Consider the following 23,902-nt stretch of genomic DNA (forward strand, 5'->3'; position numbering starts at 1 on the left):
TGATGATGATGGTGGTGATGATGATGGTGGTGGCGATGGTCTAGACCAGGGGTCTGCAACCTTTAAGACATAAAGAGCCACTTGGACCCGTTTCCGAAGGAAAAAATAAACTGGGAGCCGCAAAACCATTGCAACATTTAAAACAAATATAACACTGCATATATTGTTTCTTACCTTATTGCTATATACAGGATCGTGCAGTCAGCTGTCAATCTGAATAAAAAAAGGACTTTTTCACTTAACAATGTAAAATATATTTTTGCAAATTAATAGCTAAATTACCTGGTTAATGGGATTTTTGCTCCTGAACCTCAGTGCACAGTGTCTGCACATCAGGGCTGTAAGACGTCACCTTCATTTTCACACAGGCTTGCAAGCTGTCATCTGTGAGGCGTGATCGATGTTTGTTTTTAATATAGTTCATGTTGGAGAAGACCTGCTCACATACATATGTGGAGCCGAAGATCGACAGGACTCCAAATGCATACTTTTTCATGTTTATATAAGTGTTGGGGATGGCATTCCATGTTTCGAATACAAGTTTGTCCTGTTTGGGAAGGTTTTCAATATCACTCCATTTATGATTCTGAGCCAGAATGGCCTTCTGACGGGCAACATCCTCAAGAGTAGCGGTCAAGCATTTGAACTTGGACACCCATATAACTTTGTCGGCTATATCGGCCAGTTCCATCTCAAGATCAGGTTGACTTACACCTGCAAATGCAGTCATATTCAATAGGGATGGATCGATCGCCAGGGGAGTGACAGGGAAGGATAATGTCGTTTTTTCCTCTCTGAACTCACAGAATCGTTTCCCAAACGAACTTTGCATTGTGGTGATTGCAGACTTGAAATATTCCAAATTTATCGTATCATGACTTTGTTTGAACTCTCTCAAAGAGGAAAAGTGAGACAGTGTACCTCTCTGTAAATCTTTGACAAACACTGTCAACTTGCGCTCGAATGCCAAAACCTCCTCCAGCATGTGCAGGGCTGTGCCTCCTTTCCCCTGAAGGGTTGTATTTAGCGTGTTTAGATGTGCTGTCATGTCTACCATAAAATGTAATTTTTCCAGCCACTCTGGCTGTTCCAGCTCAGCAAAGGTGAGCTCTTTGCTGCCCAGGAAGGTTTTTACTTCTTCCAAACATGTGACAAAGCAACGGCAACGTTATTGCCTGTCACCGGGCGGGCAGTGTGGAGCGGAGCGGCGACCTGTCAGCAGCGGCAACGCCAGAGCAGGTGTCACAGTGCGCCTCCTCCCCTCGCTAGCATCCGCCCCGGAGCCGCGGTCAAGGTTCAAAAGAGCCGCATGCGGCTCCGGAGCCGCAGGTTGCCGACCCCTGGTCTAGACTCTAGAGTGATGATCTATAAATAATAACATCTGTATAATAATAACATCTGTATAATAATAATAATAACATCTGTATAATAATCTTATGTGTCCTGACTTTTGGGCCGCCCTGTAGATATCCATGTACATGGATCGATAGATATGCACCACATGTCTATATCTACCCATACACACAGTGATGTTGATATCAGTGGTGCAACAATATATGTATCCAAAAATATGGATGAATATATTTGTATATAAATATTTTTGTGTCCATATATATGGATCTATATTCATATACAGAGCGATATTGCCACTAATGGTTCGATACTATATATATGTGGATATATCCATGAGATTGCCACCAGTGGATCGATATATATCCCCATATATATTAATAACGATAATAACGATACTGTGTGTATGTATATCCATATACATATAAAACCACACATATATTAATACTAATGATACTAATATACACACACACACACGGGTATATGTCCCCTTGTGTGCGTGTATATCCATAGACATTTATAACCATATGTATATTAATGATGATTTTATATAACCTCATGTATGTTAATAACGATGATTTTATACAAGATCACATTTATGTCAACGATTATTGTATATAAGATCACGTGTATGTTAATGATTATACTAATACACACAGACACGAGTACATGTCCCCGTGTGTGTGTATTCATATATATAATAACGTGTATGTTAATATAAAGATTTTATATATATGTAGTAACGCTTATGACTCGTTGACACCGGAGTTGGAGGCACACTTGTTTATTTGAATACCAACTTTGTGACATACACAATTGAGGGGGTATCGGCCCCCTCACCCGTCTATCTGAGGACACACCTCTAGGCTAACCTTAGCCTGCCTCTGAGTCCTCCACTAATGGGCTAGGGGAGGCTATCTTGGCCCGACACTGGTCAGTCGGGCCCGGTACCCAGAGTCCAGACCAGCACTGGCTCTGGCTCTGGTACCACGCCACTGGCTCGAGCCTGCGCGGTCCTGATAAGGACGGCGTACCAGGGGGAGTCCAGGGCTCTATCTCAGACGTCTTCCGCCTCCTCTTCTTTAGCTAAACATCACTCCCGAGCCCCCCGATACATTCCCCTTTTATACACCCCCCTCCCTGAGGGGTGGGGCCCCGGGGGATCGTAACGTCCGAAGCGCGGACGTCGTAGAGGGCACCTGCCCGTGCACTGACGTAGCCCCGCCCACTGTGCTTCTTTACCATAGGCTGCCATGCATAACGGGCTCTCTGTAACAGCCCTACATCACTCCCCCCCACATAGCATGCAGCCGTCTCGGCTGCCAACATACAAAATTTGACAATAAAGGTGCCTTCACCCCCTGACGTGTGCCTCACTATTTTTGAACCATAACAGGAACCAGAACAAGACACAACAACAAGATGAGAAACAACCCGTCGCACCCCCCCGAATAAATACGAATTCCGTAAAAAAAACAGCTTATATACAACCAGCAGGGAACCCACCCCGCACACACAACAAACGGTGAACCCAACATATGTACATCCGAGGAGCGGGAAACACACCATCCACACAACAGCCAATAAACACAACAGCTATGTACACATTTTCCGGCCTCACAACAGTTTGCGCATTTTAGCGCGCGTCCTTGCAGCGGGCCCCTCACACGGGGTAACCCCGCGTGGCGGACCATCAGGTGGCGACTGTCCGTCTTGAGGTGAGCATTCCTCTGACTCCGCGTGACCCTCGGTATCCGCAGGAGGGGTGATCGGGCGTGAGCCCGTCACTCCTGATGCTCCTGAAGGTGGCACAGCCGGCAAGGCATCAGGTGAGAGCGACAGAGACGGACCCAGCAAGTCGGCCGACCCCCCACATGTTTGGCCACGCGCGTGTGAAGTGGGGTCGTGTACCGCAGCGAAGGGTTTTAATCTGGAGGGGTGCACGAACCATCGCCGCTTCCCCCACTTGATGCGCACGCACTGCGGACGTAACACCTCCACCACTTCCACAGGGCCCCGCCACGGCCGCACAAGTTTAGAGGAGGTTGCCAGTGGCACCTGGGGGCAGTGCAACCATGCCTTGTCCCCCGGCTTCCACTGCAGCATGTGCGCTCGACTCAATCTGAGGCGCTCATTTGCCTTCTGACGGAGGTCAGAGTTTTGCATTGCAGCATCCCGTGCCTCGGTCAATTTGTCCAGATTAAATTTAACGTGGTCAGCCAGATTAGTTTTTCCCTGCGGCACGGGGATCCGCAACTGGGCACGAACAGGCGGGTCTGGTTCTCGGCCGTACATGAGGTAAAAGGGAGAAAACCCCGTAGCCGCATGGGGTGCCATCCGGTACGCCGCCAAGACCCCCTGAATTTGTAGGTCCCAATCCGTTTGCGAGTCCGAAACTTGTTGTGATAACATGGACGAGATGGTGCGATGCAAACGTTCGACCATCCCGTCAGTTTGTGGGTGATATGGGGAGGTCCGAATTTTCTTTGTGCCCAGGAGATCGCAGACTTGTCTGAGTAGTTTACCGGAAAAATTTCTGCCCTGGTCGGTCAGCAGCCTCTCCGGAGCACCTTTGTCCAGGACATAACCCTGAACAAAGGCCTCCACGATGGCTGCTGCCGACTGGTTGGCCAAAGGCCAGGCCATAGGCCAGCGTGTAAAATACTCGACACCCGTCAACAAATATCTATTCCCTCTGGGGGTGGCGGGGAATGGTCCCAAAATGTCCAGAGCGACCAGCTCGTTTATCCTGGACACTTTGATCGATTGCAAGGGCGGGTTAGACTCCCGTGCCGGCGGTTTGCGTTGTGCACATTGAGGGCACGATCCCAACAAATCCCCCACATCCCTCGTCATGCCAGGCCAGTAAAAATCAAGTTGCAGCAAGGCGAGAGTCTTTTGGGTCCCCAGGTGTAGGAGGCGCTCATGAGCGGCCCATACCACCCTACCCCGCAACCCAGTAGGGACAACCAGCCGATGTCGACGTGACTTCCCGTCCCAATGCATTAGCAGACCTTGGCACATTTCCCATGCGTCGGAACCACCTCTTTTTCCCCCCGCCGCACCGCCAACGCGACGTCGCCACCCGAGGAGGGAGACATCCTCCATCTGGAGGCGCCCCCATTCAATGACGGGCAACCCCAACAGGGAATCTTTGCCCTGTTGTTCGATCGAATTAGGAACCATTGCATCGTCGTCGTTGGCGGCCGCCAAGACAGGTACCGATGTGTCCTCTGGAGGCCTGCAACGTCCAGACCCCAGGAGGCATGCACACTCGGAGGTGGTTGGCAAGCGTGACAGAGCGTCCGCGTTGGTGTGGCGAACGCCCTTACGGTATGTGGTTTGGAAATCGTAATCCTGGAGGACCTCCAACCATCGGGACAATTGTCCCGATGGCTGTTGGACCCTCAGGGCGTACTGCAGTGCCGCATGATCTGTGCGGACGGTGAAATGCCGACCGTACAGATATGGGCGATACTGTTGGACGAAATGGACAATTGCCAACAGTTCCCTACGGGTGACACAATACCGTTGCTCCGCTGGAGACAACACCCGACTGCCGTACGCAACCACATGTTCCACGCCGTCAACCACCTGGGAGAGCACGCCCCCAATACCCGTGTTGCTCGCATCGGTGTCGAGCAAGAACGGTTTTGAAAAATCAGGGTAAATCAGGGGAGGAGCGTTTACCAAAGCATCCCGAAGGGAGCAAAAAGCAGCCTCCTCCTCCTGACCCCAGCAAAACCGAACCCCTTTAGATGTTAAAGCATGTAGGGGTTTGGCGATAGTCGCAAAATTAGCGACGAAGCGTCTATAATACGACGCAAACCCAATAAAACTCCTAACCTCTCCCACTGAGGTGGGAGTCGGCCAGGAGCTTACACACTGCGTTTTAGCGGGATCGGTAGAAATACCTGAGCGCCCCACGATGTGCCCCAAATAACGCACCGACTCGCGTAACAAATGGCATTTTTGGGGCTTAAATTTCAAATTAGCAGCCCGCATCTTTAGGAAAACCGCCCGCAACCTCTGGAGATGTTCCTCAAAAGTTTTGCCAAAGACAATGACGTCATCCAAATAAATCAGGCACGACTCCCATTGCAATCCAGCCAAAACCAATTCCATCAACCGCTGGAAAGTTGCCGGCGCTGAGTGTAAGCCCATCGGCAACCGGTTGAATTGAAACAGGCCGTGCGGAGTACGGAAAGCAGTTTTAGGCTTTGAATCATCGTCCAGAGGAAGCTGCCAGAATCCCGAAAGTAAGTCCAATGTGGAGAAGAATCGCGCTCCTGCCAAGGCGTCAAGCGATTCGTCCATCCGTGGGAGCGGGTATGCGTCGGCAACCGTAATTTTATTAAGGCGCCGAAAGTCAACGCAAAACCGCAACGAACCGTCCTGCTTCTTAACCAGGACGATCGGCGCTCCCCAAGGGCTGTTGGAGGGAGAAATTATGTCGGCGGCTAGCATGTCATCAACAGCCGATTTGACATGGTCCTTTTCGGCGGGACTCAACCGAAAAGGATTTTGGCGTATTGGCGCGCTGTCACCCGTATCAATATGGTGACGCAGCAGATGAGTGCAGCCCAAATCGTATTTATCCCGACTGAAAACGTCGGAAAATTCCCTCAGTAGTGTCTTAAGACGTTGGCGCTCTAAATTTGACAGGTCCGTCGATCCCGCGCAAAGCGCCTCGAGCCACCCTTCATCGCTGTCTGAATGTGGTCGCGGTGCAGGGGCAGCGCCGACATGACTCGCGACGGGTTCCTCACAGGGCACCGGCGTTGCGTGAGCAAGCACGGTCCCCTGTGGGACCACCACCGTCTGCGAGCCCACATTGAGGACCGCGATGAAGGGTTCTCCATCCCCTCTCACTATGGTCTGGGCCGGGAGTAAATTAGGTCCACTGACCCCGGCCCTAGACGGTCCCAGCAAAACCCCTTGAGCCCCAATGCCCTTAGCGAAGGGCCGCCGAAGTCTCAAAGGAATTAACATTTGCGCCCCCGGAGGAACGCGCACCGTTCTATCTATGAACGCCGGCACCGTCGCGAACGCCGTCCGGCTCGTAGCGGGGGATGGCAAAAACGCCATGCGTCGGCCCGATGGGAGCTCAATGCATCCCTGGTCGATTAATATCCTAATCGGCATTTTGGCCAGGAAATCCGTCCCCAGCAGGCACGGAACCGCCAGCGAGGAGGAAACAAAAATCGGCCCAGATAATTTAATATCCCCGACACAAATTTGGGCTCGAATTTGTCCGATGATGCCAAGTGAACCCCCGTTAGCAGCAAAGAATGGCACATTAACAGGCATCAAAGGACGGCTCTGGGCAGGGAGAATGTTATAAATCAACTCCGAAATAATGGTCGCCGATGCTCCTGTATCGACCAAGATGCGAACCTCCACCCCATCGATGTGACCCACAACGGCCGACGACCCCGACGACGCGGCTACAACCCGATGGGCCAACACGGACCACTGGCTGGGTTCAATGTGAGTACCCAGAGCGGTGCGTGTTGGTGCCATGGTACGCGATATTGGCCCCCCCTTCGCTGCGGTGTTTAAGTGTGCGACGGGCGTGTGCGTGGGCCAAACGTGAGGGGTGCCGCGACTCGCCGGATTATGATGGTGGAGCTTGTGACGAGGGCCGGCGTCCCGTTGAGGTGTCGTCCCGCACTGCCGAGGAGAGCGGCACCCCGAGGCGACGTGGCCCCGGATGCCGCAGTTGTAGCAGCGTGGAAGCGCTGGTGGCGACGATGGACGTTGTAGATGGCTTGAACCGGCCCGGTCCCCCCGCGCTCCCGCTCCGTGCTGCCGTCGATGGTTGATGGCGCAAACCTCTTCCGCCGGGAGGGTGGCCGCAGCGACGGCGCGCCCGCTCGCCGCCTTGCTGGCCTTCCGTCGTTGAGAGGACAGGTTTGCGTGGAGGAGACGGGCCGCTTGGAGGGAGCACATTTCTGCATCGTCCTGTGCGACAATGACGATGTCTAAGTCGTCCGCCAGCAAAAGTATCTTTTCTGTCACCATGGCGTCGATCCCCTCGTCGTCCATTCGTGGAAAGGCTTCCTTTGCCAGCGCCAGGAGGCTTGTACGGTACGCCAGGGGCGACTCCTTCGTCCCCCGCTGGCGATCGTAAAAGAGTTGACGACAGTCCGATGGTGGCCCATACACAGCGGACAGCACTTGCATCGCCTTCCGCAGCGTGGAACGCCTCTCCTTCGTTGCCGATGTTAGTGTGGCGAGGGCGTCGCTGTCGAGGAGTGCTGGCAGTGCTCGGAGAGCCTCGGCGTCTGTCCACTGTGCCATCTCCTGGTGAGCGAGGAAGCGCCGCTGGAAGCCGCCCCAGTCGCCCTCCTCGCCCACAAATTCTTTGAGCGGCGGCAGTCGCTGATGTAAGGCAGCGGCTGCAGAGGACGATCGCGCTCCCTCGTCTCCCTCACTCGAGTCAGCGTCGGCCCGAAGCAGCGATGGCATCGCCGGTCGCACCCGTGGTGACGCGGCAGGTACTGTACTCCCGCCGTTGGACGCGATGCTTAGAGCGGCCACGCCCTCAACAGCAGCTGCGGCGATGGCGGGAGTTTCAAAATGTTGCTCCGTTGAAATGGCGGGAAGGCGCTGTGGTCGTTGGCTGCTGTCGCCTCGTGGCGGTCCCGCAGCCCCCAGCCGTGTGATGTTATCGAGCATGGCGGCTGCGGCGTACAGCAGCTCGGCCAGCTTCGCGTGCGCCTGCCTCAGCCCCTCCGTCGACGGCTCCCCTTCCTCCAGCTGCTGTGGCGTGGATGCACCCAGCCCCGGCTGCTCGATGGCATCTTCAGCCGTCTCGGGCTCTCCAACTGCAGCGGTGTCCTCCGCTCCTGGTACTCCGACTCGAGTCGTCCGGCGTGTATCCATGTTCGTACTTTGTTTCACTTCTGACGCCAGATGTAGTAACGCTTATGACTCGTTGACACCGGAGTTGGAGGCACACTTGTTTATTTGAATACCAACTTTGTGACATACACAATTGAGGGGGTATCGGCCCCCTCACCCGTCTATCTGAGGACACACCTCTAGGCTAACCTTAGCCTGCCTCTGAGTCCTCCACTAATGGGCTAGGGGAGGCTATCTTGGCCCGACACTGGTCAGTCGGGCCCGGTACCCAGAGTCCAGACCAGCACTGGCTCTGGCTCTGGTACCACGCCACTGGCTCGAGCCTGCGCGGTCCTGATAAGGACGGCGTACCAGGGGGAGTCCAGGGCTCTATCTCAGACGTCTTCCGCCTCCTCTTCTTTAGCTAAACATCACTCCCGAGCCCCCCGATACATTCCCCTTTTATACACCCCCCTCCCTGAGGGGTGGGGCCCCGGGGGATCGTAACGTCCGAAGCGCGGACGTCGTAGAGGGCACCTGCCCGTGCACTGACGTAGCCCCGCCCACTGTGCTTCTTTACCATAGGCTGCCATGCATAACGGGCTCTCTGTAACAGCCCTACATATATATAACACTACATGTTGTATAAAATAATGATGACAATATATATAAAACCACATGTATATTAATAATGACGATATATATATAAAACACTACATGTTGTATATTAATAATGACAATATATATAAAACTACATGTTGTATCTTAATAATGATGACTATATATAAACTACATGTTGTATATTAATGATGACTATATATATAAACTACATGTTGTATATTCATAATAATGACTATATATAAAAGTACATGTTGTATATTAATAATGATGACTATATATATAAAAGTACATGTTGTATATTAATAATGAAAAGAAAATCTACATTTCGATTTAAAGCTTTCGTGACTGCAGGGATTCATCTTCTTGGTTCTTTCGGTAAAAACGTCATGAGAATTATTTTATTATGTTTCATTTTTATTATTTTATTACTTCCCTTCTACGTGACTTTACCGAAAGAACCAAGAAGAAGAAAATCTAAATTTGTAAACAAATTTTCTGCCATTTCCTGCCTAAAATATAAAAAAAGATTCCCTAACACATGGGATGGACTTTGTTTTAATGTTTTACAATAATGTCACATAGTGTACTGTATTTATATTGCCCTGTTTTTTTTTTGCCTCTTCTTGTGTCATTGTATGTAATAGCAGAGTTTATGGATTAATAAAGTACAACCATAACCACAATCATATAAACAGACATCTATTTTACAGCAATATATTGGGGGGGGGGGGGCATTTTGAGCATATTTTAATATTGGGGGGGGATGTCCCCCCCCCCCAATATTAAACACACACATGTATATTAACAATGATATTAATACACATACATACAGGAATATGTCCACGTGTGTGTACACAATATATATATTAAATCACATGGATATTAATAATGATGAATAATGATTCTATATAGAAGCACGTGTAGATGAACAATGATGGCGGTGACGTGCGCACACACGCGGGGAGATGTCCTCGTCTCCCCGCGTCTCGGCCTCTTATCTCCACGCCGCCTCCCCCGCCTCGACTCCCATTCATCACCCCCCCCCGTCTCTATCTACAACCAGCAGCGGCCGCGTCCTTATCGCCCCCCCACCCCCATTGGGGGGTGGGGGGGGGTCCCTGATGCGAAATGTCAGAAGTCCTCTCAGAGTGATGCTTGAAACCGAGAGCGTTAAACAGCAGCAGTAGCACAGCAGCAGCAGTAGCAGCACAGCAGTAGTGGCACGACGATTCAGATGAAATGAGCTTTGATAAGTCACTAGTATAACGGGAGAGAGAATAGCTCAGTGTGGGCCGCAAGGCGACCGCACTGCCGTGAGATGCCCGTAGACGTTCTATTATTATTATGTGACCATGGGGGAGCCTCACCCACCCACCAATCCAACCCACAAACCGTCCCTCCAACCCACCCACCAAACCCGACAATCTCAATGATAAACGGTAACATGGGGCTGCGACAATCCGCGTGTCGAACCGGTTCTAACCGGTTTGAACGCGTGCCGTGTGGGCCGCCCAAGGGCGGTCTCTCTGGGGGTGCCCCCTCTTTACCCCACCGCGAGAGACGTGAACACCAACGTGGCGAGCCCGTGGCCTCACTCACATCAGCCTCGGTGGACAACCCGGGTGGACAACAAGAGTGGGTGACCGGGTTGGACAATCGTGGTGGACTACACGGGTGCATGACCAGGGGGCTCGACCGGGTTGGGTGACCGGGGTGGACAATGATGGTGGACAACCAGGATGGACAACCGGGGTGGATGCCTCGTGTAGCTGTGCAGGGTTATCATCCCACCATGCATGCCCAGCGGTGGTGTTGGTGGTGTTGTTGTTGGTGGTGGTGGTGTTGGTGGTGTTGGTGTTGTTGGTGCTGGTGTTGGTGGTGTTGCTGGTGGTGGAATTGGTGGTGCTGGTGGTGGAGTTGTTGGTGGTGCTGGTGGTGGAGTTGGTGGTGCTGGTGGTGGAGTTGGTGGTGTTGGTGGTGCTGGTGGTGGAGTTGGTGGTGCTGGTGGTGGTGGTGCTGGTGGTGGTGTTGGTGGTGCTGGTGTTGGTAGTGTTGGTGCTGCTTCTGCTGTGGTTATCGATTCCAGAGCTGCACGCGGCTCACCCGCGGGTCAATAGCGGAGCACAAAAGGCTTAATTGAAAACCAGACGCGATATCTGACGCCATCACCGAGTAATGAATTAGTCAATGAACACGTCGCTGGCAGGGGAGTTAGAGTGCGTGAGACCGTGTGTGTGAGACTGTGTGTGTGTGAGACTGTGTGTGTGTGAGACTGTGTGTGTGTGAGACTGTGTGTGTGTGAGACTGTGTGTGTGTGTGACTGTGTGTGTGTGAGACTGTGTGTGTGTGAGACTGTGTGTGTGAGACTGTGTGTGTGTGAGACTGTGTGTGTGTGTGAGACTGTGTGTGTGTGAGACTGTGTGTGTGTGAGACTGTGTGTGTGTGAGACTGTGTGTGTGTGAGACTGTGTGTGAGACAGAGAGAGTGTGTGTGAGACAGAGAGTGTGTGTGAGACAGAGAGAGTGTGTGTGAGACTGTGTGAGACTGCGTTGTTTACTACACACCGCACCAGGTACTCATTTGAGACCGAGTCGACCTATGGGGAGGCCAAAGGACTGGTTCACACACTCGGATGGTCGGGTTCATAGAGCAGCGCGCTAACCACTACACTACCCAGCCACCCACTCACTCATTCACCCCCCAACCCACTCACCACCCACTCACCCAGCCACCCACTCACTCATTCACCCTCCAACCCACTCACTCACCCACCAACCCACTCACTCACCCACCAACCCACTCACTCACCCACCAACCCACTCACTCACCCGCTCACCCACCAACTCACTCACTCACCAGGGCCGTATTATCCAACAGAGCAGAGTAGGCACTGTGTCTTGGGCCTACGAAAAATAAATCGACCGTGTTTTTTTTTTGTATGATAACAAATGTTACTAGGATATATTCTTATATATATACATATAGCAAGGATAGGCAGTGTTTATACATAGACGCAGAGTCATGTCAATATGTTTTTTCGTTGATGAGGTGAGATAAATTGTTTTTTTTCTCATCGCAAATAAACGTCTTGAAAGTGGTGTTTCTCGCACAATCTCATTCTCAACGGAGAGCAGCAGCAGCAGCTGTACAACACGGGGTCAGTAGCAGCAGCTGTACAACACGGGGTCAGTAGCAGCAGCTGTACAACACCGGGTCAGCAGCAGTAGCAGCAGCTGTACAACACGGGGTCAGCAGCAGTAGCAGCAGTACAACACGTGGTCAGCAGCAGTAGCAGCTGTACAACACGTGGTCAGTAGCAGCAGCTGTAGCTGTACAACGTTATCAGTGAAGGCCCTAACGAAACAGAAGCGCCTCGAGCGCCCACACAGAACCTTACCCCGTCGCTGGGTCACTTTCTAGAACCTTCGACCCTGAGCCTTAAATACCTGAGCCCACATTGGCGATCACCTGGCCACCTCCAGCACCACCACCAGCACCCACCCCCCTCCACACCTGCCCTCCTCCCCCTCCACCCCCCTCCTCCCCCTCCTCCCTACCTCCCCCTCCTCCCACCTCTCCTCCCCACCTCCCCCTCCTCCCCCCACCTCCCCCCCTCCCCACCTCCACCCCCCCTCCTCCCCACCTCCCTCACCTCCCCCCGCCTGCTCTCATGAGACCGGTGTGCCTGCTCATATCGCCAATGTCCCCCCTGGGTTTTCCCGCTCCGGCAACGTCAGGATGTTGCAATGCCATGATCTGAGGGAGGATGTGGAATGAATAAAAGATTGTGTATATCTATTTCCATGATGTATCAACAAAAACATCGTCCTGATGGAGATCAATAACTGTTCAGGTGTGTAGGGACATCACGGAGAAAGGGAGAGAGCATTTATCGACTTCGCTCAGCCAAGTGGGAAATGTTGATCCTAAATGGATCCTAACGCCACCAAGTGGATCCTGAGGCCACCCAAGGGCACCGAGGTTGTGCGTGTGGCAAGATGGGATTCTGCCAGAAGTGTCCAGACAGACACGGGGGGCGGCGCTGCACTCAAGTCAGAGGCCGCTCGCCTTCTGCAACGTCTGGTGGGGGGAAGGAAAGAAAAAGAGCTTCTCCAGGAATTACAAGATGCTTGTCCAAGATGCTCATGAACAGACATTAAAAACTCGTTTTTACGAACGTATTTTGTATTTTACCCAGGCGAAGGCTCCACTGAGCTGCGACGAAGCTGTTTTCCAGAAGCGACCTGGCCACCACAGATGATAGCCCAACGAAGTGGATTATCGCGTACAAATGTATAGCCGCCAAATACTCCAAATGCGTGATGTTGATTCTAAGTGTGGAGGGGAAAACCGGAGGACCCGGAGAAAAATCCCAACGACCACGGGGAGAACATACAAACTCCAAATATATGTTATGGTCGGGATCGAACCCACGACCTCCTGTATACCAGGTGAGGTAGTTAACATCTCCTAGCCACCGTGATAATGAGAGAGAAAGCCACGCAAACTGCAAATATACAGCAGGTATCGTCGGGGTCGGGATCGAACCCGCGACCTCCTGTGTACCAGGCGAGGTGGTTAACATCTCCTAGCCACAGGAGCGAGATGTGTGCCTTTCGTGAAGGGAGGTCAACGGACGACATCATGACTTTCTCTCTGGGATAAATTCACGAACATGTGGCTGAGCAGCACCCAAATCCGTACGTGGTGTTTGTTGATTTCTTGTTTGGCGATTTCTCGACGGCCTTCGGAGACGCTGGACGGGGCGCACACTCCGGGGAGTCCGAATCGCCCGCGGATGCCCAGAGCACGCGGTGAACACCACCCGTTTACCGCGACACCATGACGACACCATGACGACAACATGACATGATGACATCATGACGACACCATGACGACGACATGACGACAACATGATGACATGACAACATGATGACATGACAACATGATGACATGACAACATGATGACATGACGACACCATGACAACATGACGACACAATGATGACAACATGACGACAACACCTCGACATGACCGGCGTGGGTATCAGTCGCTGGAAATGGACCCCTTTTCACATTTGGCCGCGGAGTGAACGTGGGGATGCACTGTGTGCGCGCGTGTGCTGACCGATAGTGTAGCGGCCAACACCCAGTGACGATTATCTTAACCGGTCCTGGGCCTCCCCTAAGTCGACTCAGCCTCAAATGAGTACCTGGTGCAGTGTGTAAATATCACCACTGGGGAGACAAAGGCAGTCGAGCGTTGTGCTGGCCACCCACCCCCTCGTGTACCGCTCCGACCTTCGTAGGTGCTCGCTAACAGCACTTGCCCCTGCAGTCTGTTCATGCTATACGGGGATCTTTGTCTTTGTCTTCTGACCGCCACCCACTTGGCCCTCCGTCTTGCAGCCGCGGCCCCGCAGCCCGCGAGTGTCAATCTGAGCGCCGCCGTCAGCGCACGAACCCGGAGCGAGGCAGGCAATGTTCATCCGCTACGCACGCGCGCGTCGAGCCAACCGGAGCTCAGCTGTCCTCCACAGTCATCGACGTTCACGACGGACAGAAGAAGAACAGGAGGAGAATGACGAAAGTTCCACGCCAAGTCGCGTCGCAAACCGGACCCCAACTTCTGCTCAAATGCGTTTCGCGGCCATGTCGGAAGATGCGGCGTGAATCGAGTTTACGCGTCGTGAATCGAGTTAACGCGGCGTGAATCGAGTTTTCGCGGCGTGAATCGAGTTTACGCGGCGTGAATAGAGTTTTGCGTCGTGAATCGAGTTTTCGCGGCGTGAATCGAGTTTACGCGTCGTGAATTGAGTTTTTGCGGCGTGAATCGAGTTTTCGCGGCGTGAATCGAGTTTTCGCGGTGTGAATCGAGTTTTCGCGGTGTGAATCGAGTTTACGCGTCGTGAATTGAGTTAACGCGGCGTGAATAGAGTTTTCGCGTCGTGAATCGATCCGCGGTGTCGCTACAGAAACGGGTTCCGTTCGTTGTCCTTCCCCCACACCGCCGATTGGCACAGTTGGCTACGTATGGTACGAAAAAAGTTCAACATACATACGTGCAACGTACACATAACATACGACATACATACGTACAACATACGTACAACATACATACAACATACATACAACACGTGTAGATTGCTCTAAATCGCACTGTCGTAAACCGAGGCACGCTTGCATTGCAACGTATTGGCGCTTGACATTTTTAGATTTAAAGTTAAAATTAAAATGTTGCCGGCACATTGCGTTGCGGCCAGCGCAGGCCTTTGTGCGACCCGCCTCGCAATGCATTCTGGGGCCCCCTTCAATCTCCATCCCATCAGAAGCATCACGTGATCCCTGGTAGCAGGCACCGACGCTCCGATTGAGCAGGGAATCACTTCTAGGTGAAGAGGATCCTTTGCGGCTGATGGGATGTGTCAAGTAACCCCCCCCCCCTCCCCCGTGTGTGTGTGTCGTTGCGGAACCAAGGGCTGAGTGCCTGCTCCTCACGTCGCCTCCATTCCCCACACCGAGTGCTGTTTGTTGCAGGCCGCTTTGGTGGTGGGACTCACGCGATAAGTAACCGTGTCGACGAAGACAAAGATCCCCCGTGTAGCCTGTAACAGGCTGTTGGGGCAAGTGCTGTTAGCGAGAAGCACCTATGAAGGCCGGCACGGTGCAGGAGGGGGTGGATGGCCAAGACCAGGCCCGGCCGCTTTTGTCTTCCTACTGGCGATGTTTACACACCGCACCAGGTATTAATTTGAGGCTGAGTCGACCTAGGGGAGGCCCAGGACCGGTTCAGATCATCGTCACCGGTGTTGGCCGTGAGTGGGAATCGAACTCGGGTCGCCGGGTTCGGAGCGCAGCGTAGCGCTAACCACTACACTACCGCTCCCCACAAAAGTAACCGTAGCGACACACACACTCACTCACACTCACTCACACTCACTCACACTCACTCACTCACACACTCACTCACCCACACACACTCACACACTCACGCACTCACACTCACTCACACTCACTCTCACTCACACTCACTCTCACTCACTCACACACTCACTCACCCACACACACTCACACACTCACGCACTCACACTCACACACTCACGCACTCACACACACGCACTCACACACACACACTCACTCACTCACACTCACTCACACTCACTCACTCACTCACACACTCACACACTCACGCACTCACACACACACACTCACGCACTCACACACTCACGCACACACTCACACACACAAACAAACAAACAACCGCCATTCGCCACTAAGTGGCGGTGACGTCACCACGACGCTTGTGCCAGGCCATGTGCACCTTGAGGCCACGTGAAGTGTCGAACGCCCGCCGGCAGGAGGTCACGGGGCAGACCCAGGTGCCACGGGTTGACTGACTGAGATGACTGGCTGATGCACCACCTGTGCCCCCTACTGTGCCAACTTGCTGTGCTTTAGCCACCCGGCGCTCCGCACACACACTCACACACACTCACACAGACACTCACTGACTCAGCAAAACCAACTCACTGGGAAGCGACAGACCAATCATTGATGAACCATTGATCAATAATTGATCCATAATTCATTCATCCAGATGACCACCCAATGTCCATTCGAGATTGAAATCAGTGTGTGTACGTGTATTGAGCTCGTGAGTCGGGCTGAGGCCATGGCGAGGCAAAACGTGGAAGAAGAGAGCAGCTGATCCAACTTGGGTCACCGGGTGTGTAGCCCAGCGCACAAACCAACACACTACCGCTCCCTCACGACAACAACACACACACGTGAGCACCGATGATGCAGCTGCTCACGTGTGTGTGTGTGTGTACGTGTGTAATTGCCTCACTCCTCAGTGTGCCGGGTAAGGTCCTGGCAAGGATTATTCAACATCGCCTTGCTAGGCACGCTGAGGAGAGGCTTGCGGAGCCCCAATGCGGTTTCAGGAAAGGGCGGTCCTGCACAGATGCCATATTTTCTGTCCGTCTGCTACAGCAGAGGTGTAGGGAATTCCAAAAAGACCTGCATCTCTGCTTTATTGACCTGGTCAAGGCCTATGATACCATCAGTAGGACTGGGCTCTGGATTGTTCTTCGTGCTTTCGGAGTCCCTGACCCTCTGCTCACGATCATTAAGGACCTTCATGATGGTGAGCGGGCCCGGGTAAAACTACGTGGCCGGGAGTCGGAGCCTTTCCCTGTACACCTTGGGGTGCGACAGGGATGTCCTCTGGCTCCCACATTATTTAACATCTATTTCGACTGCGTAGTTCGTGAAGCCTTCAATAGCTGTACCGGAGAAAGTTCAATTTGGTACAGATATAATGGGAGGCTGATCGACGCCCGGGTGCGATCAAGGGATGGCTCCCTATTGGTCAACCACGTTATGTATGCCGATGATTTGGTAATAGCTGCTCATTCAGAAGAGGAGTTGGAGACGCTACTGCTGAGACTGGAGCGTGCCACTAAGAGGTGGGGCCTTACCATCAGCCCCACCAAAACTAAGCACCTGCCTGGGTATTTTGTACCATCGGACACTCCACCCCCACAACTCCCAATTGGTGATGGGACAGTTGTGGAGAGAGTGGAGAGTTTCCCATACCTGGGCAGTGTGCTTATGACCGGCTCCAGTTTATGAGCAGAGGTCTCACTCCGAATCAGTCGAGCGGCAATATCTTTTCATCGGTTGCGTAACGCTGTGTGGAAGCTACCTGGTCTGTCGCTCCGCACGAAGCTTCAGGTCTTCTCGGCCACGGTCATTCCCTCCCTTCTCTACGCTTGCGAAACGTGGACCCCCCTAGTGGAGCATCTTCGCCGGTTGGAAACATTTAGGCTGGCCTGCCTACGATCCATCCTGGGTTTAACCAGGCTGGATTGTGTGAGGAGCTCACAAGTCCTTGAAAGATCTGGGCAAAGTCCCATCAGTGAGCTCCTCCGGCAGGCAAGGCTGCGTTGGCTGGGTCATGTAGCCCGCATGCCCAGCCACCGCATGCCTAAACAGCTTTTGTTCGGCTGGATCGAGGGGGCTAAACGGGCGCAGCACGGGCTAGAGAAGAGATGGAGTGATGTGGTACAGGAGGACGTGGAGCTGAGTGGACTTGCCGATGACTGGTACCAGCAGTGTCAAGATCGGCCTCAGTGGAGGAGGCTCGTGAAGGACGCTACTGGGCAGTTGGAGGCAGTCGCCCTCCAACAACAATGGAGGGCGGAGGAGCAACGCTCACAACAACGAGCGGAGCGCCGGGTGGCTAAAGCACAGCAAGTTGGTACAGTAGGGGGCACAGGTGGTGCATCAGCCAGTCATCTCGGTCATCTCGGTCAGTCGACCCGTGGCACCTGGGTCTGCCCCGTGACCTCCTGCCAGCGGGCGTTCGACACTTCACGTGGCCTCAAGGTGCACATGGCCTGGCACAAGCGTCGTGGTGACGTCACCGCCACTTAGTGGCGAATGGCGGTTGTTGTTGTTGTTGTGTACTTGCCCCAACAGTCTGTGCCAGCTGCAAGGGCGGTGGGGGGGGGAGCTTGGTGCTCTTCAGAGCGCCATGGACAGCCGCCCCCTCTCCTACCCCGCCTCCCCACGCCGCCCCCTCCTCTACCCCCTCCCCCCCATGCCGCCCCCTCCCCTACCCCCCCTCCCCACGCCGCCCCCTCCCCTACCCCCCCTCCCCATGCCGCCCCCTCCCCTACCCCCTCCCCCCCATGCCGCCCCCTCCCCTACCCCCCCTCCCCATGCCGCCCCCTCCCCTACCCCCTCCCCCCCATGCCGCCCCCTCCCCTACCCCCCCCTCCCCTACCCCCTCCCCTACCCCCCCCCCATGCCGCCCACTCCCCTACCCCCCCCTCCCCTACCCCCCCCCTACCCCCTCCCCCCCATGCCGCCCCCTCCCCTACCCCCCCCTCCCCTACCCCCTCCCCTACCCCCCCACATACCGCCCACTCCCCCCCCCTCCCCTACCCCCCCTTCCCTACCCCCTCTCCTACCCCCTCCCCCCATGCCGCCCCCTCCCCTACCCCCCCCCTCCCCTACCCCCTCCCCTACCCCCCCACATACCGCCCACTCCCCCCCCCCTCCCCTACCCCCCCTTCCCTACCCCCTCTCCTACCCCCTCCCCCCATGCCGCCCCCTCCCCTACCCCCCCTCCCCTACCCCCTCCCCTACCCCCCCACATACCGCCCACTCCCCCCCCCTCCCCTACCCCCCCTTCCCTACCCCCTCTCCTACCCCCTCCCCCCATGCCGCCCCCTCCCCTACCCCCCCTCCCCTACCCCCTCCCCTACCCCCCCACATACCGCCCACTCCCCCCCCCTCCCCTACCCCCCCTTCCCTACCCCCTCTCCTACCCCCTCCCCCCATGCCGCCCCCTCCCCTACCCCCCCTCCCCTACCCCCCCTCCCCTACCCCCTCCCCTACCCCCCTCCCCTACCCACTTCCCTACACCTCACCTACCTGCTCACCTACCCCCCCTCCCCTACACCCCCTCCCCAATCCACTCCCCCACCCCCGTCCCCACCCCCTCCCCCACCCCCTCCCCTACCCTCCCCCCACCATCCACCCCCTCCCCTAATTTATAACCCCCGTGAAACCAGAGCGAGTGAGCATCAAACAAACTAATGAAGTGCGAAGAGAGGCGAGAGGGAGACGGCGGCGTGGGGAGCGGCGCGTTATTGAATTAGCGCCGAGGCAATGAGGAGGAGGCGGGATCGATTATCGAGGGGTAGCGGGTTGTGGGGGTGGTGCGGGGGGGTAGGGTTGGGTAACACAAGCGGGGTGGCGACATCATCCTCAGTGCGTGCGTGAGTGCGCGTGTGCTGTGTTATGTGTCTTGCTTGCGCGTGTGTTGTTGTATTTCTATGTTGGTTGTGCGTGTTTATGTTTGTGTGTGTGGTGTGTGTGTGTCGTTGTCTTTGTGTGTTGGTAGTGTGTGCGTATGGTTGTGTCTGTGTGTAGCGGTAGTGTAGCGGTTAGCGCTGGGCTACGCTACGAACCCGGCGACCCAGGTTCGATTCCCGCTCACGGCAAACATCACTGACGATTATCTGAACCGGTCCTGGGCCTCCCTTAGGTCGACTCAGCCTAAAACGGGTACCTGGTACAGTGTGTAATAACATCGCCACCGGGGAGACAAAGGCGGCCGGGCGTGGTATTGGCCACCCACCGCCTCGTGTGCTGTGCCGGCCTTCATAGGTGCTTGCTAACAACATTTGCCCCAATAGTCTGTTACAGGCTACACGGGGGATCTTTGTCTTTGTATTGTTGTGTGACTGTCTGAGATGACTGGCATATGCACACACACAACAATACACACATACAAAAGTAAAGCTCCCCCGTGTAGCCTACACAGGCTTTCGAGGCAAGTGCTGTGAGCGGGTAGCAGCAGCGCCTATGAAGGCCGGGAATGCACACAAATGGGTTGTGTGGCTAACACCACGCCCGGCCGCCTTTGTCTCCCCAGCGCTGATGTTTACACCCCGCACTAGGTACCCATTTCAGGCTGAGTCGATCTAAGGGAGGCCCAGGACCGGTTCAGATAATCGATACCATTGTTATTGGTCGTGAGCGGGATTAATAGAACTTGGGCCGGTGGGTTCGAAGCACGGTGCGCTAACCATTGCGCCACCGCTCCTCTGGCGTGTGTGGGAGCGCGCACACCAAAGAATTCAACCCCAACGGCGAACCAGAGGGGGAGAGGGGTCACGGGTCGAACCTACTTGCTGTTCTGCCTTTAATATCCTGTCCAACTCACAAGGTTTTAGAGCGTCTCTCTCGACTACACACACGCATACACGCAGTCTGTACGTGACCCGTCAACCCTTCGCCCAGGATCGACTGCACAGCCTCCCCTGCCCACAGCCACCCACCCACCTCCTCATCGCCACCTCCCCAACTGTCCCTCCCCACCTCCACACCCACCCACCTCCACACCTCCACACCTTCACACCCACCCTCACCTCCACACAACCTCCACACCTCTAAACCTCAACACCTCCACACCCACCCACCTCCCCACCTCCACTCCCACCCACCGTCACCTCCACACCTTCACACCTCAACACCTCCCCACCTCAACACCTCCCCACCTCAACACCTCCCCACCTCCACACCCACCCACCTCCCCACCTCCCCACCTCCACACCTTCACACCTCCCCACCTCCACACCCACCCACCGTCACCTCCACACCTTCACACCTCCACACCTTCACACCCACCCACCGTCACCTCCACACCTTCACACCTCCACACCCACCCACCGTCACCTCCACACCTTCACACTTCCACACCTCCCCACCTCCACACCCATCCACCGTCACCTCCCCACCTCCACACCTCCTCCACACCTCCACACCTCCATACCTCCAAACCTCCTCCACACCTCCACACCTTCACACCCACCCACCTCCACACCTCCACACCTCCTCCATCTTCACACCTCCCCCACCTCTACACCTCCCCACTTCTCCACCTCTACACCTCCACACCCCCCACCTCCACCTCCCCCCCACGACGGAGTAATTAACGAGCGGCCATCAGATCTCTCTTCATCCTCGGCGTGCACGCGCGCACGCCCCCTCTCTCCCTCGCTCTCAACACTCCCTCGCTCTCTCTCTCACTCCTCACTCTCTCGCTCTCATTCACTCACTCGCTCGTTCTCACTCCTCACTCGCTCTCATTCACTCACTCTCAGATTCTCTCTCACTCCTCGCTCTCTCTCTCAACACTCCCTCGCTCTCATTCACTCACTCACTCCTCACTCTCTCGCTCTCATTCACTCACTCTCACTCCTCACTCTCAACACTCCCTCGCTCTCATTCACTCATTCACTCACTCACTCCTCACTCTCTCGCTCTCATTCACTCACTCGCACATTCTCACTCCTCACTCTCTCGCTCTCTCACTCACTCGCTCTGACTTCCTCTCAACATCAATGCATTGCCATGAATTGGCTCATTCATTTGTGCGTTCACTCGGTCAGGCGTCCCAATCAGAAAGCGATTCGAGCGTTCGGTATGTCAATGAGCGGTCAAGGATTGATGGTGGTGGTCGTGGTGGTGGTGATAAAGATGATGGCGATGGTGGTGATTTACTCATCTCTCCTACCTATCGATGCAGGAGAGCCACGCTGCTGAGCCAGACCCCTCCCCTCGGTCGACTCAGCCTCAAATGAGAACCTGGTGCGATGTGAAATAATCGGCACTGGGGAGACAAAGGCGGCCACCCACCCCTGTCGTGCGAAGTGCCGGCCTGCATAGGTGCTACTCGCTAACAGCACTTGCCACACAAGTCTATTTAGGCTATGTGGGGAATCTTTATCTTTGTTTATTTGTAGGATGTTTTCAGCTCAACGAAAGACGAGTTGTGTATCTAATGCATGTGCGGGAGGAGACCGGAGCACCCGGAGCAAAACCCACCCCCTTGCGCGAGGGGGAAACACTCCATCCCCGTACAGATGGAACAGATAGTGATTAGTCCACACTGTGCTGTACCGCCTTCTCCTGGAAAGCCAGGGGTACGGCTCCTCCTCAATACCCATCCACGGGAAGGGAGTTTCACAACCCATCTACGTGTGATCCACCGATGATTCTGGCTGCTAATGATGATGATGGTGATGATGGTGATGCTGGCGATGGAGCACAGCATTTCAGCAGCATTGATCCAAGACAAGCGAATACCCTGAATCGGTTTTGACTTTCAGTGCCTCATCAGTGACAGATTTAGTCTTCCTTGATCCAATTCTGGTGAGCTGCCAGATGTATATATAGGCAAGGAGAAAGGAGCGGGCACGGGAGGGGGCACGGGAACAGAAGCGGGCATGCGAGTGGGCAGGGGGGAAGGCGTGAGAGCGGGAGTGGGCATGAGAGAGCGGCGGTGACGGAGGAGGTGACGGTGGCGGTGACGGTGACGGCGGTAGCGGTGGTGGCCGGGTCGTTAGTCATCGCCACGGCGGCACGCTCGGGGACATCCATCACCAGCCAAGTCCCGCTCGAGAGAAACCGCAATGCGGCAAAAGCGCGCGTTCCGCTTTGCGGTGCCGCGTGGGGGCTACCGGCGGGGAGCGGTGGTGAGCGTCGCTCGCCCGCCGCCGCTCACCCCCTCTCCCCGCCCCCCATCACCACAACCCCCCCCTCCACCCGGCGGGGATCACGACGGTAACGGTTTGATTTTGGCCGCGTCGGGTGGTGGTGGAGGGATTTTACGACACAAAATTGGGCCGGATCATTAAGACGTGCCAAGGCTGAGCACAAAACGTCGACTGTGACGACTGTGGGAACGCCCATAGGAATATAACTATTTTTGTCATCATAGCTATCATCGCTATCATCATCGCCATCATCATCATCATTACCACCATCAGCCGTGAGCAGTAGCTGACAAACCAGCACCTGGATTGCTCTCTGATTGGTTGCTCGGCCAAATGAACAGCGCAAACGAATCAACCAATGCACGGAAATTGATTCATGAATAAATGCATTAAATCATCACCATCAACCGGTGTCTATATACTGCTAGATGAAGGCTTCCCCAAGCCCCACCACCGTCGCCGTCATGCGCGCCGATCCGACCGGCGTGCCGCGTGCGCGATGAATCGATCGCTCCGTCTCCACGGTGGCAGCGGTTAAACCCCCTGGGGCGCGTTTCCCTCCTTCGACTGCCGTTCATTGGAGAGTCTCGCGCACCGGGCCATCGCAGTGCCCATCAGCCACACCACCTCCACCGCGCTGGTGGCAGGGCTACTCCCCCCCCCCGTCACGGGAAACTCGGACTAATCCCTCCACATCCACAGACACCGCTGTCCTCCTGACGCAGATGCCACCCTTGGCCGTGTCACTTTCCATGTTAGTCCAACGCGTCTATGACCTCGCACATAACTCTGAAAAGACTTTCAGAAACATCATCGTAACTACCACCAAGCACACCATCCCGGCGTGTTGCTACAAGCAACACCTCCCCTGCCTCCCTAAAGAAGCCTCAACACTAATAAACCTACGAAATACTCTGAGGACTACAAGTCCGACATCACCACAAATCCCAGCCTTCAATATTGAAATCACAAAGCTAATCATTTAAACCAAAACAGAACGCTGGCACAA

The 23,902-nt window shown here is 54.7% G+C and overlaps 1 protein-coding gene across 1 annotated transcript in view; it reads right to left on the minus strand.

The window, feature by feature from the left end:
• LOC144945699 (voltage-dependent calcium channel subunit alpha-2/delta-3-like) overlaps positions 1-23,902 on the minus strand; it is a 143,408-nt gene that overhangs the window by 58,759 nt on the left and 60,747 nt on the right. The window lies entirely within an intron of this gene.

Source organism: Lampetra fluviatilis, chromosome 38, assembly GCF_964198595.1.
Source record: "Lampetra fluviatilis chromosome 38, kcLamFluv1.1, whole genome shotgun sequence".
NCBI classification, from domain to species: Eukaryota; Metazoa; Chordata; class Hyperoartia; order Petromyzontiformes; family Petromyzontidae; genus Lampetra; species Lampetra fluviatilis.